Source organism: Myotis nattereri (assembly GCF_964212035.1).
Source record: "Myotis nattereri genome assembly, chromosome: 1".
In the NCBI taxonomy this organism is placed as follows: domain Eukaryota; kingdom Metazoa; phylum Chordata; class Mammalia; order Chiroptera; family Vespertilionidae; genus Myotis; species Myotis nattereri.
The window spans coordinates 170,904,144-170,923,563 of NC_138075.1; the positions used below are offsets into that span (position 1 = coordinate 170,904,144).

General features: G+C 35.2%; 1 protein-coding gene across 2 annotated transcripts in view; it reads right to left on the reverse strand.

The window, feature by feature from the left end:
* The window catches only part of CCSER1 (coiled-coil serine rich protein 1), a 942,549-nt gene that overhangs the window by 676,828 nt on the left and 246,301 nt on the right, over positions 1-19,420 (reverse strand). The window lies entirely within an intron of this gene.

The window sequence follows — 19,420 nt, forward strand, 5'->3', positions numbered from 1 at the left end:
AGTACCCCTAGGTCCATATCAATTGGCACATAGGTTAGTATCTTAAGGAAAAAAAGAAGGAGACATATGTAATACTCTTTGTAATACTTTAAACAATAAAACAAAATTTAAAAAAGTAGAAAAGATTGTGAGACTCACATAAAACAACCCAAACTGTATAGAGAAGAAAAGATATTTAGAAAAATCTGTACTGTGGAACAACATCTTTTGGAGACTCAAATCATTCCTCTGCACAGAGTACACTCAAATCCAGTCCAGCAAGCTGGAAAGAATGTGTGCATTGAAGACTTCAGGGATAGACTCTGTCTTTGGACAGTACTCAGAAGTAAATTCTCAAGCCCAAGTTACCCCAGTTCTTGCAGTGTGTGTGTGTGTGTGTGTGTGTGTGTGTGTGTGTGTGTGTGTGGCCTTCAGCCAGAATTAGGAGATATAGAAGACGATTCCAAGGCAGCGGTTCTCAACCTGTGGGTCACGACCATTGGAAAACACATATAGCATATCAGATATTTACACTACGATTCATAACAGTAGCAAAATTACAGTTATGAAGTAGCAATGAAAATAATTTTATGGTTGGGGGTCACCACAACATGAGGAACCGTATTAAAGGGTCGCGGCATTAGGAAGGTTTTGGAAGAGTCTTGGAACAGAGAAGAATAAGACTCAAAATACACTGCTGCCTCACTCAACTCCAATCAATAAGTATTGGGGTAGAGATGTTAGAAGTATAGCCTTTTGCAAATAAGTTAAAAGAATGTGACAATATTTATCAATTATTAAAAATCAGTACTTTAAAGTATATTCTCTTATAAGTTCTGTGACAATGACAGTAACCAAAACTATATAGGAATGAAATGATAACTGCATAATGTTTTACCACTCAGGTATTTTTATTATTTTAATGGACAATAGCATGACAGTTTAAAAAATCACACATAATATAATTTTTCATATTTCAAATATGCTCATATTGATAAATCCATTATTTTGTTATTTGTATTGCCCCAAATAAAAATTCCTTTTTAATAATTTAGGACCAGAGTGTAATTAACTTGGTCTTTGATAGCAGACAGATAAATGACAGATAGATGGACAGATAGATGACAGAGAGATAGATAGATACATATAGTAGGACTCTGTAGCTGTCTTTTTAAAAGACAATATCAATTTTGATTAAGGTCAGGGATGTTGATCTACCGTGAAATACCTTGCTTTCCTTCAATAAATCCAGTGCATTTATTATTGGGTTTATTTGAATTTTTAAATTAGAAATTTAAATTATTTTCACAAGTTTATGTTATGTGAATTAGCCCTTCCTTTTCTTTTCCTACCACCATCATCTTTCATTATTGCTCTATTATAGTACTAACCAGTTTTTTTGTTTTGTTGTTTGTTTACGTTAACAATCTACACTAATAAAAGAGAAACATGTAAATTGGTGTCACTCTGCTACACTCACCAGCCAATCAGATGAGTATGCAAATTAACCCTACAAAGATGGCGGTTAATTTGCATACATAGGTGCCCAGCGGCCTGGGTCCCAGGAACATCATCAGCACCCAGGTCACTCTGAGGAAGGCCCCGTGTGGGCCCTGAGCAGCGTAGGAAGGGCTTGAACCAGCGGGCTTCTGGGCAGGGGCAGAGCCGGCCATCGGAGCTGCGGGGGGGCCTCTGCCCAAGCCTAAAGCCTCGGCCAGAGGTGTCAGGCCTGGGCAGGGGTCGGAGCCAGCGATCGGAGGGAGATGGAGGTCCCCTGCCCAGGCCTGATGCCTGGGCCAGAGGCGTCAGGACTGGGCAAGGGGCTGATCCCGCGATTGGAGGGTGATGGGGGTCAATGCCTCTGGCCAAAGCGTCAGGCCTGGGCGGGGTGCAAAGCTGCCGATTGGTGTGAACTACAGAGGAAACACCTTTTCTGACCGCTCATTGGATAAGCTCCCTGTATGCCACTGGTAATATTCTTAGTAACTTGGGTAATAACAATCCAAAAATGTGATCTAGGGTTTTTCACCACACTCCTGGCGAAAAAAATGAGGTTCACTGCTGGAGGGCTAAAAAATGTCATATCCTGCCCTTTTGGCTCAGTGGATAATGCCTTGGTCTGCAGCTGCAGGGTCTGGGTTCAATTCTGACCAAGGGCATGTACCTAGGTTGCAGGCTCCTCCATGGCCGGGGCCCAGGTCAGGGCTCATGCAGGAGGCAACCAATCAAAGTGTTCCTCTCACTTTGATGTTTCTCTCTGTCTTTCCCTTTCTCTCCACATTCTCTAAAAATCAATGGAAACATATCCTCAGGTGAGGATAAAAAAAAATAATAAAGAAATGTCATATCCTATGAAAGACACATCTTGAAAATGCCTAAAGAAAGTTGTCATTTTTTCATGGTGAAGGGACTAGAGTCCGTGTTGATGAAAAAACCTTGGTGGCTGTGGTGACTGGCAGTGGTTGCAGCAGCGGGGTGATGGGGCTGGTGCCTTCCCCTGATCATCCCAGTTGGCTCCCACAAAGGGAGGCGAGACTGCAGCTTAGGGCTGCTCCCCAAGGGGAGCAGGGAGTGGGCCTAAGCCATCAATAGGACATCCCCTGAGGGATCCCAGTATGTGAGAGGGGGCAGGCTGGGCTAAGGAAACCTCCCCCCGCCCCAGTGCACGAATTTTGTGCACCGGGCCTCTAGTGTCATTTATAAGTATGTAGTTTTTATAGAATTATATAAATATTATAGAAATACATCAACATTTGCCTGTGTAAGAAAAAAAAAAGCTATATAATAATGGGTGAATCAGATTTTGAAAGTATCCTAACTAAATGAAACATGATACCCATTTAAATTAAATGACCAATTTATTGTCTCCCCATGTTAATACCAAGGGATCACTGGTTATATATATTTATCCAAAAGCACTGCAATCTACTCAGTTTCCAATAACTTTCACATTTCTGCAATTGTGCAAAGATTTTTTAAGTTTATTTTCCTTTTCTTTCTTTTTTATTGTTTAAAGTATTACACATGTCTCTCTTTCCCCCATCAACCCCACCCTGGCTACTCCCAATTTAGTTTCTTAAGAGAAATTAAAAGGGCCATTGAATTAGTAATGACAATAATAACGACATATAATAGTTAACTTTATAGAGTTTTCTGTATCAAGCACTGAGGAAACCTTTTTAAATGTACTATTTCATTTAACCATCACAACAAACTCTTCAAGAAAGTTGTATTATTTGTTTATTTAATTTGCCTATTTATTTATTTATTTATTTATTTATTTATTTATTTACTAGAGGCCCAGTGCACTGGTAGGGTTCCTAGTGGCTGCTGACTGCCAGCCGAGGCCTCCCTCCCTTCTCCCGGCCAGCCATGCCCCTTGGTTGAACTCCAGGACAAACTCCCAGAGAAACTTCCAGTGGGGGTGGGACAATTTGTATACTATGTTTTATTATATCGGATTTATTTATTTACACAGAAATGTGGAGATGTGAATAAAATGCTCAGACAGTTAATTATGTGGCTAATCCAGGACTTTAAACCAAGTCTCTTTGATTGCAAAGTCCATGTTTTTACTTACTGTTGACAAAAAATTCCTATCACAATTAGTCAAGAGTAATAAAGCCTTCTGGACATTAAATCACAAGTAGCTATTCAATGACCAAAGATCATTTTCATACATTCAAACATAATATTTCCAGTTCTAGTACTTATGTACCCAAGTAATCAGTAGTATATTTTTTCAGATTTAAATCATGTTAGTACATTAGATATATTATATTGAGACATAAACAGTCTGCTGGCCTCAATGTGCTGATGTGTCATACAAACAGAATAATATAAAATGACTGCTGACTACATCATCTGCATTATCTCTAACCTTTCTTACAACCAGCAAATGTAGTTTCATTATCCCCATTTTACAGGAGAGAAAGCAAATGGATTCAGGGATATTAACCAATTTTCCAAAGACAGCCACCTAGTAAGTAAAAGGGGAAATTTAAAGATTTTTGCTCCCACCTCTGTATGCCTATCTCATCATGCTATCTCTGTCCAATATGATGAATGTCAATTAGCACTCAAGTTTCAAAAAATATGTAGATAGAAGTATATTTATATTATTCATTTATATAGAGAGACATATACAAATATAAACATGTTCACCTATATTCATTAAGTATCTCCATTACATAATTTTCTAAATATGTATGGCATTATAAGTGACAGATGTATCCGTTTTTTATGGTATAAACATACTAGATTTAGAGTCAGAAAATTTGATTCTTTTAAATAGATCTGATTTTAACCATTTATAGGTCTCAATATTTTTGGTCTCATAAACTAAAGACTAAAGATTAGATGATTTCTAACTCTCTTCTAGCTATAAGCTCTTATTCTCAGCTCAGTTTTTGCTTTTCTTTTTTGAAATATAAGTGGTATTCAAAAATGTCCCTTGATTCACAATATTCATATCATTTCTAGGCTAAGCATAATTGTATCTTCTAGCTTGAGACATACTTTTGAGACATAGTTTTCTGCTGAAGATTCATAACAGCAAATTTATAATTATCTGCTTTTTATTTAGAATGTTGTTTGTTAAATTTTTTTAAAGCTAAGGCAAATTAGCTTCTAGAAAAGGACATTTTCATTTACTCTTGATGAATAATCCCATTAATCAAGGCAGGGCATCTCCCTCAGTATAACTGATTGTGCAGGTATACAAAAGTAAAAACACAATCCTATTGGTAAGAACTGCTATAGATTTTTATTATTAACCTTATCTGAATTTAGTCTTGACCTCTGTCAAGTATATCTTATATGTAAATGAAAATGTAATTTTCTACTACTCTATGAGATCTTGGATACTGAAATTTTTGTACTTAGACTTAAATTAGGAACATTGTAATCCATTTAAGTTTTAAAAAGTATTTGAAATTAAACAAATTTACAAAATTAAAATAGTCCTTGTGTTTAGCTTTATAGTTTCTAAAACAATTATCTTAAACTATTTTAAAGCAGTCATTAACAAGGAATATTTTAACTATATAATGAGTCTCTATCATTTACTGCCTAGCAGAAAATATTAATGTTGATTGAAATTTTAAGTATCATTATCTGTGGCAGCCATAAATTACACAGCTTAAGTGAAAAACAATTAACATGTTGTCATATTTATGATATGCACAAATAAAACACCGCTAATCTGCGATCACTTAATGTTCCCCACCCTCTTGCAAAAACTCAAACATAATTACAAGCCAAAGGAATAATGTTTAGTGGCCTAGTAGTAACTTAGAAGAATAATACAATCCTATTATTCCATTAAGCTTATATTCAAGAGATACATTCCACACAATCCATCAACAGAACAAGCACTATACTGGTGTTAATTTTATTAGTTTCTTCCTCAAAAAATAATAATTACAGGTTATACATTTTAAGAGAACAGAATTCTTCAGAAATAAAGCTTCTTTTGGAGAAACATGGCTTCCATTTCCTATATTATATATTTTCTTGTTTCTAAGAAGTTAACTAATTTTAAATTGAATGGATCAATATTAAACACTAGGATGTTTTTTAAAAAATCTCCATTATGTTGTTATTATTGACTAAACAAAAGCTTACAAAAGTTGGCAGAAAACGTTGACAAAAATATTAGTAAATTTGAATTTCTTCCTATTCTTCACAAGTATAAATTTGCTATTTTTCTTGCTTCTTTACAATGATTACCTATTAGTAAAGCTGAGTAAGCTATAGTACTATGAGCTTATTGAGACTTTTTTTTTTAAATATATTTTATTGATTTTTTACAGAGAGGAAGGGAGAGAGATAGAGAGTTAGAAACATCGATGAGAGAGGAACATCGATCAGCTACCTCCTGCACATCTCCCACTGGGGATGTGCCCACAACCCAGGTACATGCCCTTGACCGGAATCGAACCTGGGACCTTTCAGTCCGCAAGCCGACACTCTATCCACTGAGCCAAACTGGTTTCGGCCTTATTGAGACTTTTTAAAATATATATTTTTATTGATTTCAGAAAGAAAGCAAGTGGGGGGGGGCGAGAAGAGAGAGAGAGAGAGAGAGAGAGAGAGAGAGAGAGAGAGAGAGAGAGAGAAGATTAATGATGTGAGAGAAGCATTGATTGGCTGCCTCCTGCACGTCCCACACTGGAGATGGAGCCTGCAACCCAGACATGTACTCTGACCGAGAATTGAACCTTGACCTTCTGTTTCATAGGTTGATGCTCACCTCCCCTGCTTTCCCTCTGAGTTTGGACGGTCTATTCCATGCTTCTATGTCTCTGGATCTATTTTTGTTTATAATTTATGCTGTTCATTATATTCCACAAATGCGTAAGATCATGTGATATTTATCTTTCTCCGCAAAATAAGCCAGTCGGAGAAAAATAAATATTCACTCTTTTAATACACCATTTTCATGACTTATTATGTGCCACAATGTGTTTATTCTCCAGTAATATCCATTACTGTCAGACCCATGGGAAGATCTGGGGGCTCTAGAATGAGAAAGTTGGGCTGGCCCTCAGCAGAGCCATCACGGATGCCAGGAGGACCTCATTAGTGTCTATGGACATGTCCAGAGGATTGCTAAATTCCCCTCTCTACCTAAGTATCACAAAGTCAATGGGATTTAAAGACTTTAAACATTGTAACAGGGGGTAGGAAACTGACATGGATTTCATTACTTTATTATGTTTGGAGCTATCAGTAGCAGGAGACTTGCCCCATACTTGGACTCTCCAGTGTTCTATTCCTGTCAAAGGCAAGCTATTGGGGCAGTTTTTCTGAAGATTTACAGAATGCATCTAAAGATGAATCATGTATGTTCCTTTACTTTATTCCTTCTTTCTAACCATACTAATCCTTTGCAGAGTTAGTCAGAACCATATAACTTTAACTTCACTCACAGCTGAAATGTCAAGTAAAGGCCTACTTTTCTTCCCTAACTAAGCTGTTAGCAGTAGACATTTGTTTCTATGTTGTCATGACAGTGTTTTTTGTCACTACCCTTACTTTCAGGTCCAGTCATCAGATTTGTCGATGTGAATGTACAACGAGGTTAACTTAAATGATTCCTAAAATGAAGGGTTTTATTTTTATAAACTACATCAAATGACTCACTACCATCAATTTATATAACACTTGCTTGATAGTTGCAGTTTGGAGAATTGTTTTCTGTTACTTTTTTTCAGGCACTGAATGCTCTGCTCATGACTCACTAATGTTACCCATCTAATCATTTGAACATTTCTCAGATTCTTATGATTATACTCCACTTCTTCCTCTATTTTTACATTAATTTCACTGGAGAGTAGAATTAAATATTTGAGTGGGTTGAGATAATAAAATGTGTGCATTGTAGGAAATCATTACTTCCTTTGGGCTAAAGATGTAAAAAGAACATAAATTATTCATCTCTGTAAACTGAGCCTCTTGTGAAATTAAAAACAGCCATCAGTTTTACCTTTGAAGAACTTTGGTTGTTTGACCTGAGAAAAATCAGCTGCCAGAGTGCTTTCCATCAATATCACTATTTTTATCCAAGTCTTCCACCCATCACTCCCTCCAAGGAAATGTAAACTATTAAAATACGAGCTTTTAGTAAATCCTTCTTCCTTTAAGCCAGCATTACAGAGATAAAGTTAAAAGTCCATAAACATAATTCCTTAAAATGAAAACAAATTTTGTGAGTTCTATTTTTCTATTCATAATCTCCTCTACAAAAGAGATCTTCTCCTCCTTAAACAATTTTACTTAGCTTAAATTTAGATTTATGAATGTAATAAAACATGAAAAATATTATTTCCGTTTCTAATGTTTTATAATGCTCACTTGGATTTCTGCTATTGGTTAAAATTGTTATCACAGAAGTATTGAAATGCTTTCAAATTCTTTGCTAGCTCAGGCAATCCTGCAAATGATTTCCTATTGAAGTTCTCTGAAATGAGTGTGTCAGGTACCTTGTTATTCATTAGTCAGTTACATGCACACATCACATTTATTATTTATTATAGGCTTTCACATATTATCTTCTGGAGAAAAGATAGTGTTTGACACATAAGCATAGGAATCACACACTTTATTGTATGAAAAAGATCTTAAAAGAAAACTTGCTGTATGGCTTTCACAGGTGGTGAGTGTGCTGTACTTCTAAAGCAGTACTATTCCTGAAACACTAACCATTGTGGCTGCTAAAATATTTAAATATTCAAATCCCTGAGAAGCAGTGAGAACTGTCAATTAAATTGGACTTAGCTATGTGATATATTTTAATTTACATATGTTTTTAAAGATTACTAAGATAATGTGAATTGATTTCCTTTTTGATGAATTTCAGAGTTTCTACTAGAGATTTAAATGAATATAAACTCTGCACACACAAAGGCAAAAATATCCTTGAAAATGGATTTTGACACTGTCACAAATGATTTTTACCTGCTTTTTACATTTTTAAAATATTTTTTGCATAGTTGGGATCACTTTCTTCCTTAAAGAGAATACATCTGAAATAGAAGTTCAAATGTTAGATATAACTGAATATGTAAATATTAATTTTTACAATTTATCAGAAATTTATTTAATGTATAAATAAGTCCAAATTGTAACTGTAATCTTATTAATTTATACATAGAAAAATGCCAATTGCAACCCTCTTTGGAAGTGTACCTGGTGGAAAATATAATTAATAATTAGTACTATATTTTCTACATGACTTTTATTTCTCTAAAGCAATTGAGTAAATGAAAATGAGTGCATTACTTTTCTTCACCCAAAAGCACTTTGACTAAATAAATAATAATCTAGCAAATTTCTGATAAATAGAATTTGCTTTGTAACAAACATGATATGGTTAGAGAAGCATATGTAGTTACAGATAATTTTTCTTTATAAAACATATTTGAAATTCCTCATAATCTATAACTATTCTTAGAGATTTCCTATCAAATATCATTATGGGTAATTGAAATATATCTTAATCTTTTTATAAGTATAATATTTTTATAACATATTTTTATTATTATATTTTACTAGAGGCCCAGTGCACGAAATTTGTACACTCAGGGGGGGGTCCCTCAGCTCGACCTGAGCCCTCTAGCAGTCCAGGAGCCGTCAGGGAATGTCCCACTGACTGTCTGCCCCCTGGTGGTCAGTGCACAGCATAGCGACTGGTTGACCAGTTGACTGTCTGCCCTCTGTGGTCAGTGCATATCATAGTGAGTGGTTGAGCAGCCTTAGCATATCATTAGCACATTACACTTTGATTGGTTGAACGGCCGACCAGATGACCAGACACTTAGCATTTTAGGCTTTTATTATATAGGATAATGAATTTATGTATTCAGTTATTCATTGCTTAATTCTCTCTAATAGTTCTTCTTTCCCCTCCCCTTATATTTCTCTTTCACCTACCCCTAACACACACACACACACACACACACACACACACAACTATTTCTGTTCAAAACTAAGAGAGCACAGAGCGTGTCTATGAAAACAGGATATATACTCAGTTTTATTACACTCTGTGAGCATGTTGTAAAATAACTATTTATTTAACTCTATTTCAATGCACAAAATAAAATTCTGATTTATAATGGAAGCAAAATAGAGTTCATTTTGATTTGTTTTAGCTACACACAAATTTGCTTCTATATAAATATTCCTAAAGGATATTTACACTGAGAGGTTTTCATTTTTCTAATCTTTCATAATCACAAAATCTAAAATGTTTATTTTCTGTTATTAATTTTCAAATTCTCATGAGATAGTTTCCTGATAACTTTGATATTAGAAGAGAGATTTTAGTTATATTTAGTATCTGTCCAATTTTGCAAATAATAAGCTAAATAACATCTACCAGAGGATATTCCTAGGCAGGTATCGGAGGCTACACTTATTTATAATAAAAGACCAAATGTGTGAGAATAAGTTCAAAGGCCTAAAGTAAGACCATTGAGATATTTATAGATAAACCACGTAAACACTAAGCATCTCCTAAAGTAAGTACATATAAGATGTGTCATAAAGTATGTCTCCTAGGACACAACATTCTTTGGCTGCAACCTTGATGCACCATTCTCAATTACCTTCATTTAAGACATCGGGTTGACATTCCAGATTGTCATATTGTTTAATTAATGTTTAGTATAATGAAAATAAATATTTGTATTTTATATATGATGTTATTCACTAAGCATATCAGAGCATTTCCTTTTTTGTGTTGGAGAGAAAGATAAGGGTAAGATGGTAATGTAGAAGGTAAAAAATAAAAAGGACAGATTCTGCTGTGAAATTCTGCCTAATAAAGCAACTTTGCATTTTGCATAATAGGCTAAAGCTTTTATGTTTTTAGTAAATTTATTCATCTCTGGAGGAGTATTGAAAATATAAAATGGAAAACAAAAAATAAAGTAGCAAATCCATCTGTAACACTTACTCGATTTAGGACCTATGAGCATCCTCTCTGCACTGTGTCAGGCAGGACCAGTCAGTACAGAAAGATCTGGTTAATACAACCAAACCACAGGTATGCCTCTTACAGAAATGAGTTTCTGTTCCTCGCGGCTATAATAAAAGCTAGATTGAAAATGGGGCTGATTAACATTATATTCTAATCATTAAGAGTATAGTTTGCTTATACTAGAATAACAAAAACCTCATCATGCCTCTAAGCTCAAAATTAGCACATATAAATATATATTACTGAATATAATTAAAATCAAATTAAAAATACACTTGGAAGCTCAGATCTACCTATACACTTAGGACCATAGAGTTGTTAAAGAAATACCCTAGCTTATAATTTTGCTTGAAATTCTTTCCACTGGGTGTTGAATAATGTTCATAAAAATCATCATTATAGCTTGAATTATATTTGTTACCTAAAGTCAACCACAAATTTTTAAAAAGTGCCATAGAAAAACCTCATAGTATATTATTGAGATTCACAGTCACTTAAAGCTTCAACTTAAATTTTAATTTATAATATGCATTAATTTTATTAAGCCATATATAACTAAAATTAATTCAAAGTGTTCCATTCCATAGTCTATTTCTTTCAAGTTAGATGAGAGTACATTATTTTACTCATCGATTTGAATGTCCTCATATATAAATATTGTTAGTTAGAATATATCTAAGTTATCTCCCTTTTCTAAAATAATATGTTCTTTTTAGTGAGGTTAATACTTTTTGTCCTAATTCTCCATGGTTAGAAAAAGAATCTTCAAAGAACTAAGCAGCTGAACTAAGAAAAATATCTATATTAGAATTCACTAGGATAAAAAATATGAACACATATTTGTCTACCGGACACACAAAATGGCTCTTAATATTCACAAGCTGGTTAGAAAAAAAAATTGACTTTAATTACTTTTGAAGGTTGCACATAAAGTTTACCTTTTTTTTCTGAAAATATATAACTTTCTTATCTCATAAAAATGCTTTCTAAATATTTTAAAAGAATTATCTACATTTTTTTCAGATTATTTCATTTTTCAGAACAACCTGAAAAGAATTCTGCTAGTAATAGAAGTACAGAGTTATTTAGAAAAGTATATTGCCAAGATCCAACACATAAAACTCATTCCCCTGGTTAATACTTTATGACAATTTTTATTCACATATATCAGCAGAGTCATATATTGAAAAAGAACAACTATACCTTTATTCAAATATTTATACATTTAATATTTTATTTTGTAGGAAAGTCAGAACCAAAGTTTTACTTTGTTTTTGACTATTTAAAAACACTTGACAAAAAATAATAAGATTAAAATTTTTATGTATTATTCCCAAGTAATCTTTTGCTTTCACAAAGTTGGTGTAACCGTCTATTAATTTTCAGATGTACTTAAATATTTATGTCTTTAAACTTTTCTTTATATTGATTCTTGCCCATAGAATGCCTCCCCACCCCAGACTTTATTGCAATTCATTTAAATACAAGTACAACCTCTCCTCAAGCCTATCCCACCTGCTGCAGCCCAGAGAAGTATCTCTTTCCCCTGAATATATCTTATGTTTACTTAGTCCTTATCATCATTGCCTTAGTAGTACACTTATTTTTTTCAAGGGCACCCCACTGACGTCAAATAGATCAATGGTTTTGAGACTTCGTTTTAGCAGTTGAACACTGATAGTTAATAAGAAAAGAAAGAACATTTCAGGATGAGAAAGCAGCACTTCCAACATCAAATTTATTCTCTGCTTATCCTTTATATAAAAGCTTAAATGTCACTTTCTCAGGAGGCCTTTCTTTACCACCAAAATTTCCACCTCTTTCCACTCACTGTACACTGCTCTTTTCCCCCTTAATAATTGCTTCAAAATATAATTTTCCATTAGACCATATGCTACAACCTGTCTCATTTGATACCATAATTTTAGGACCAACAGTACATACACCTTCAATAAATATTTGCTGGAAGTCAATCTTATCATGTAGAAAAAGTGTTAAGAATCTTGAGAACTTTGTACGCAAAGCTAAGGAACTTGTAATGTACAATAAAGGTGATGTAGAATAATGAAAACAATTGTAAATCTATTAGTGACCAAGATCAGATTGGTGTGTTAGCATATTTTGAGGGTAATATGCAGAATTGACTAGAGGAGGTCAAACTTAGAGATAAAGCAAGAGACAAGCAAATGTAGCAAGGCAGAGAGTAGGTCAACCCTCCAGCGGCAGTTATGCGGATCCAGTTGGAAGAGCCCTGCTTTTGTTGGGAAAATGCTCTGTTAAACCACTTTTGAGGGTGGAATCTGTGCCTTTGGGCCTGTGAGCCAACTGACACCTGAGAGCAGCCTGTAGATTTTCTTTCTGTGAATTAAGAAAGGAAGAAGACAAATGGGCCGGAACTTGGATAACAATGTGGCTGCAGGAGAGAAAGTAAGTCCAGAAGACAGAGTAAAATGAAACTCCTGAATATTCTACATTCTCTCTCACCTCCTGCATTTTCAACTGCCATGCTCTTACCTGCACTGATTACTGCCCACGTCTCTAAAAGCTGATATTAAGTCAACATTAATCATGAAAGTTTTTATGTGATAGAGAAACCTTGCGGAGTGGGGTAATGGAAGGAAAACTGAAACAGATCCTAAGCCTGCATCAACTCTGAAACTAAGTGAAAAAGAAAGAAAGAAGGAAAGAAAGAGAGGAGAGAGAGGGAGGAGAGAGAGAGAGAGAGCGAGAGAGAAAGGAAGAAGGAAGGAAGGAAGGAAGGAAGGAAGGAAGGAAGGAAGGAAGGAAGGAAGGAAGGAAGGAAGGAAGGGAATAAGTAAATAAGTGACACTAATGCCCACTGGAGCCAGGGAAAGGGCCTCAAAATGCCAACTGGGAAGAGAATTAGAGGAAAAATGAAGCTGGCCCAAATAAAGGTGGAAATAAGAATTGTGGAGAGAAGGGAGTAGAATCAAGAATAACTACAAAGTAGAATCAATTAAAGCTAGCTAGACGTGGTTTCAAATTTTGTAGTCTGCATGATGTTGCTGTCAATCACCAAGAGAGAAATAAATAGGGCAAAAACAAATTTTAAGGCAGGAAGAATAAGGTTAATCTCTAATGTATTACATCTAATGTATTACATATAACTAACAATGTTGGATGAAATTCCTAACAGACTGTTAAATACATCTATATGTACATCACGAGAGAGGCTTGAACTGAAGGTAGAGACTTTATGGTCAGTATTTCTGAGTCACAATTGAGGTTGACCTCTTATTTTCATGGAGTGATAAAAATGTAGAATATGAGATAAAAATGTAATTTTCATCCTAGCCAGTTTGGCTCAGTGGATAGAGTGTTAGCCTGCAGACCTAAAGGTCCTGGGTTTGAGTCCAGTCAAGGGCATGTATCTCTGTTGCAGGCTCCTTCCCAACCTGGGCCCTGGTCAGGGCGTGTGCAGGAGGCAACCCATGGATGGGTTTCTCACACATCGATATTTCTCTTTGTCTTTCCCTCTCTCTTCCACTCTCTCTAAAAATCAATGGAAAAATATCCTCGAGTGAGGATTAAAAAATAATAATTTTTTAAAATGTAATTCTCAGTAACAGAAATCTCTCAAAAAGGTAGTATATATAATATATAAGAATGATGAAGATCATAGTAGGTGGAGGCTAGGAAATATATAAACATACAAATGCATGAATATGCACAAAACAATAAAATATACTGTATAACCCACGTGCACAAGTGGAGAAATGACTATTGAAATTATTACTATACTGAAGATGATGAATATTTTACCTTGGAAAATAATGAGGCAATATAAAGGGAAATGAAATTCTGTTAAGTGTATCCAATCAGAATTGGATGCTATTCTGGATCCTTTAAAAGGTGGAGATCTAAAATCACGGGTTAGCCGAAACCGGTTTGGCTCAGTGGATAGAGTGTCGGACTGTGGACTGAAAGGTCCCAGGTTCGATTCCGGTCAAGGGCATGTACCTGGGTTGCGGGCATATCCCCAGTGGGAGATGTGCAGGAGGCAGCTGATGGATGTTTCTCTCTCATCGATGTTTCTAGCTCTCTATCTCTCTCCCTTCCTCTCTGTAAAAAATCAATAAAATATATAAAAAAAATAAATAAAATAAAATCACGGGTTAATATTATACCCTATGTGTCTCTGAGATTCCTATTTTTCTTACATAATATATATTTTTGGATCTAAGACACCATTGATTATAAGACATTAATTTTATGTATCTCTTCAAAAGAAAAACAAAATTGCTGTTATTTGAGGACATAATACTTTGTGCACTCAGGGGAGGAGGGCGTCCCTCAGCCCGGCCTGTGCCCTCTCACAGTTCGGGAGCCCTCAGGGGATGTCCAACTGATGCTGAAGCAGGAGAGGCTCCCACCACCACTACTGTGCTCGCCAGCCATGAGCCTGGCTTCTGGCTGAGCTGTACTCACCTGTGGGAGCACACTGACCACCAGGGGGCAGTCCTGTGTTGAGCATCTGACCCATGGTGGTCAGTATACCTCATAGCAACCGGTCATTCCACCACTGGGCTGAAACTGGCTCTCCAATATCCCCCGAGGGGTACTGGATTGCGAGAGGGTGCAAGCCAGGCTGAGGGACCCCAACGGTGCATGATCGGGGCCAGGGAGGGACACAGGAGGTTGACCAGCCAGGGAGGGGCCGCAGGAGGGGTCCAGGGCATGTTCGGCCCATCTTGCTCAGTCCCGATCAGCCGGACCCCAGCATCAAGCTAACATACAGGTCAGAGCATCTGCCCCCTGATGGTCAGTGCACATCATAGCAAGCAGTTCAGTGGTCTGAGTATATCATTAGCATATTACACTTTGATTGCTTGAACAGATGACCGGACACTTAGCATATTAGGCTTTTATTAGATAGGATTATAAACATATCAATATCAGATATTAAAGTGTGAAATAATGTGAGTTGTTAAATCACTGAAATATGTTATTTAAAAGAACCACCTGGCAAAAATGGCAATGACTTTCCTTACGTTTTCCTTAGAATATTTTTACATTATGTTCCCCAAATAATATGCATTTTTTATAATTTTCTAATTATGAATGTTGTAATTGAGGGAGCGGACCCAAGTTATTATCGGTCCCAAGATATCCAAAGAGAACCCAGATCTTTCAATGCATACGAGTGATGTTTATTTAGGAGACAGCATCTCACAACAGCAACAAAAGAGACTTTTTAGGTACCTTAATCACCTTGCAATATGGACAAGTTTACAATGACAAGTTGGTTTAGTCTATCATTCAACTACTGTTCCTATATATGGTACCACTGTTAAGATGTTGAGAACAGGTTTAGACAAAGTATTAAAATATTTTAGCCCAGGAGAGATTTCCTCTTTCTACAGAAACCCTTTCCAGATACCCATTTGAGGCCTACGCTGGAGATACTTTTGTCCTCTTTCCCAGACATCAGAAACTTTGGTAGTTTGGTTAACAACCTCAGCATGGGGGGTGGGGTTTATCTCTTGTTTAATCTGTGTACTCAACTTCTGGCTGGGAGTGAACAATAAACCCTAACCAGAACCCTTCTTTCATTGTTTGTGTTGCAGTTCAGATGTATAATCTCCAGTCTTAAATGATATCATCCAACTGCTCCAACATCAACGATCTGGTCGAGAAAAGCCTATTCAGCAGAAGGAAAAGAAAAATCTGACTGTCATGGTTGATTAGACAACAACTTTGTATGTGATTGTGTCACCTCAAACAGTAGTAAAAATATGGATTGATCATGTCTCCAGTTAAAATTGATCTATTATTCTGTCTCCCTCGATGTGGAGATTCAAACCTAAAACCAATCTCCAAACAGGTAGATGACTGTCTCTATGAACATCAATTTACTCTTTCATTGTCTTTACTGGAATAACTTAACTATTGCAATTAACTTTATTGTTCATTAATAGGATTTCCCCCAAAGACCCACCAATTCTTCAATAGGAAACATCAACAGTTAGCTTATGGTCTAAAAACCGTAAAATCCTTCACCTTAAAATCCTTATTTTGCTGCTGCCAATCCTACTCTCTTAAACTATAATACATTGATCTTTACCCAATCTTTATCAGGCTCCCAAAATAAAAGGTCCATCTTAAACCAAATTCAAATTCTTAATAAATCCTATATTGTTCTTCCCTCTCCACAAAATGACCAGAGCTCAGTGGAGGTAACATTTTCCCCTAACCTCAGTAAAGAATAAACTGAGCTAGGTCTTACCAAAGGTTTGAGGAGCCAGCATTATCGTGGTATCACTCAAATCTACTAATTATTCTGACAAATATGTCTGTATTTAAGTTATCCGAGCATACTAAGGTGTTCTGTTATAGAAAAGGTGGTCCTCATAAGAATAAGGACCCCCCCATTTCACTGCAGGCTCATCAAGATATATATAAAAGGGGCAAATGCTTTAGCAAAACCTGATAAAATGATGCTATTAAATTTTTATAATCCAAGGAATAGAAATTCTGTAATTGTTTTTAGTGTGTACAATTATAATTTAATTTGTTATAATAGTGTGAAATGTTCATTATTACTTCTCTCTTTTCTGCCTAAGGCACTGTAGAAAATTATGTTACACGTCAGTGGTTATTTTTCTTGTTGGTGTACGATTTTAAATACATAAATATTCTACTTCTTCTGAACAAAGACCAGCGTTTGCTTCTTAATTACTTGTTCATTTTGATAGTGACAGCTGATGTTGTTGGCATTACTCAAGCAATTGTCTGGAGATGTCACCACATAATTGTTAGAGGCCATGAAATTTTATATTGAGCCACATATTTTCTTTCGAATGGCTCCAGAAAAACCATGCTGAATGAAGGAAATCTTTTCCATTGACCCTATCCTCTGCACTGGAGCCACTGATGACCTTTTGCACAGCAGAAGAGAGTTATAATGGTGGAAAACGCTACAATAGCAGGTTACAAGTCAATTCTGTGACTTCATTAAAATCGCTGTCATTTAATATTAAATTAGGTCAGAATGTGTAAACATTTTTCAACTACAGTTGATTAGGTCTTAAAAACTATTGTACCTAAGAGCCCTCTTTGCAGCTAAGCAATCTTCATGAAATATAGCAAAGTCTGAGGGGCAAAATAGCAGAGGCACTTTTAAATCCACAAATACAAGTGATTTACTCTGTAGATACTTATATGAAAAATAAAATAATTAATTGCAATGTGTACTTGCTAAATGAAACTAGCCAATTTCTTATTAACAGGCCTGTTTGTACTACAAAATAACAGCATGAACTTGAATAAGGCCTTTAAAACACTGAATATTCACAGGGAGCAGAAGTAGAAGGGGTCAACTTCATACTATCTGGAATTCTCCTCCACTTATGTCCATTCTTCTGCTATGTAAGTGCAGCATTTAACACAGCAAATTGAATACAGAAAATAATGTGTTTGTCCTATTTTGAACAAGTCAAATATTTTAAAAATTGATATTAAAAACTCAATATTAAATTAATGTACAACTCCTCTTATGTCCATTCAGTCATTTATAAGAACTTGGGGGAAGAAATATGGGGAAAATATTGAAAATTATATAATTTTTTTTCAATGAACTTTAAAATATATTCACATTTTTGCAATACAGAATTCTTATAAAATGATACTTCTGGGTAAAGTTTCTGAAGAATTAGGATTATTTTCTCATAACATATTAATAAATAAAACTAACAGTTTAGATGGCTGCATTTCCAAAGTGAATTATACAGCTTACAATTTTAGAGTAGGCAGAATATAACTTTTTTTCTTGATGATTTGGGGCTATAACAATTTTTAAAATGCTATGGAGTAATATATTGCAATACAGTAATGCTTCATACCCTGCTCATACAGATGGAGATATGTGTTCCTACATTAAATGACCCCACACTGTTCTGTTTTATGACTTTGTCTCCTTTTCAAAGCTTTTTGTTTTTTCTTTTCCCTTTAGGCTAGCAATCCTTATTTTTCACCACATTAAGCATGTCTGCGTGTAGCAAACCTTTTCTCCTCTTCTTCTAAGATGTTACTATAATTTTCAAAAGCTTTCGAAAATATGTTAACCTAATGTATTAGAATTAGAAGCATCAAGGTCTAGAAAAATAGTGAAAAGAACCCGTCATTTAATGTTAAGATTTGGGTTAATATTAGCTGTGTGAACTGCAATAAATATTTTAATCATATAGTATTTGCTTCCTCCACTGTACTTGGGATATATTAACACCTATTTCAAAGTGTTATTGTGATAATTTGATGAGAAGATAACATATTTGAAATCCCTTGTAAACTAAACTGAATGCAAATGTTTATAGGATTACTATCGTCATTTTCAGAACGCTACTGCCATCTAATGGCTACTGAGCAGATAACAGATACTCTAACCCTTTGAAAGCAGAAATAAAAAAAGCAAAGGCAACAGCTGATCAAAACCAAATAACTAAGACCACACTTTCATCTTTACTACATCTGCTACTCAAAGAGTGTATTACAGTAGAACATTGTGCACATTTATTATAATTGCTTTTTCTAAGAACTAAACATCATTGAGAGCTTTATATAGTGAAAATATTTGGTAGGTATCAAGTCAAAACAGTGTAATGTAAACCCTAGTTCTGCCACTTAACTAGATTGAAATCCTGGACCAACGACAACGCTCTTCTGTGTTTTCATCCCTTCATCCATGACTGAAAATAGTAATACATGTACTTTCTAGAAGCTTGATGATAGAATTAAATAAGATCATCCCAGTGCTTATAAATTATTGCTTAAAAACAAGCAAAAACACAACTTAGTGCCTAGACCAGTCCTTGGCATAACACAGGTGCTTCAGTAAGTATCAGTTAATTTTAGCTTCTTGCATGAAGTCAAAGGCAAATACATATAAGCTACGCAGGTAAGTGAAAAGTCAATAGAAAAAAGAGCCAGTTTCCAAAA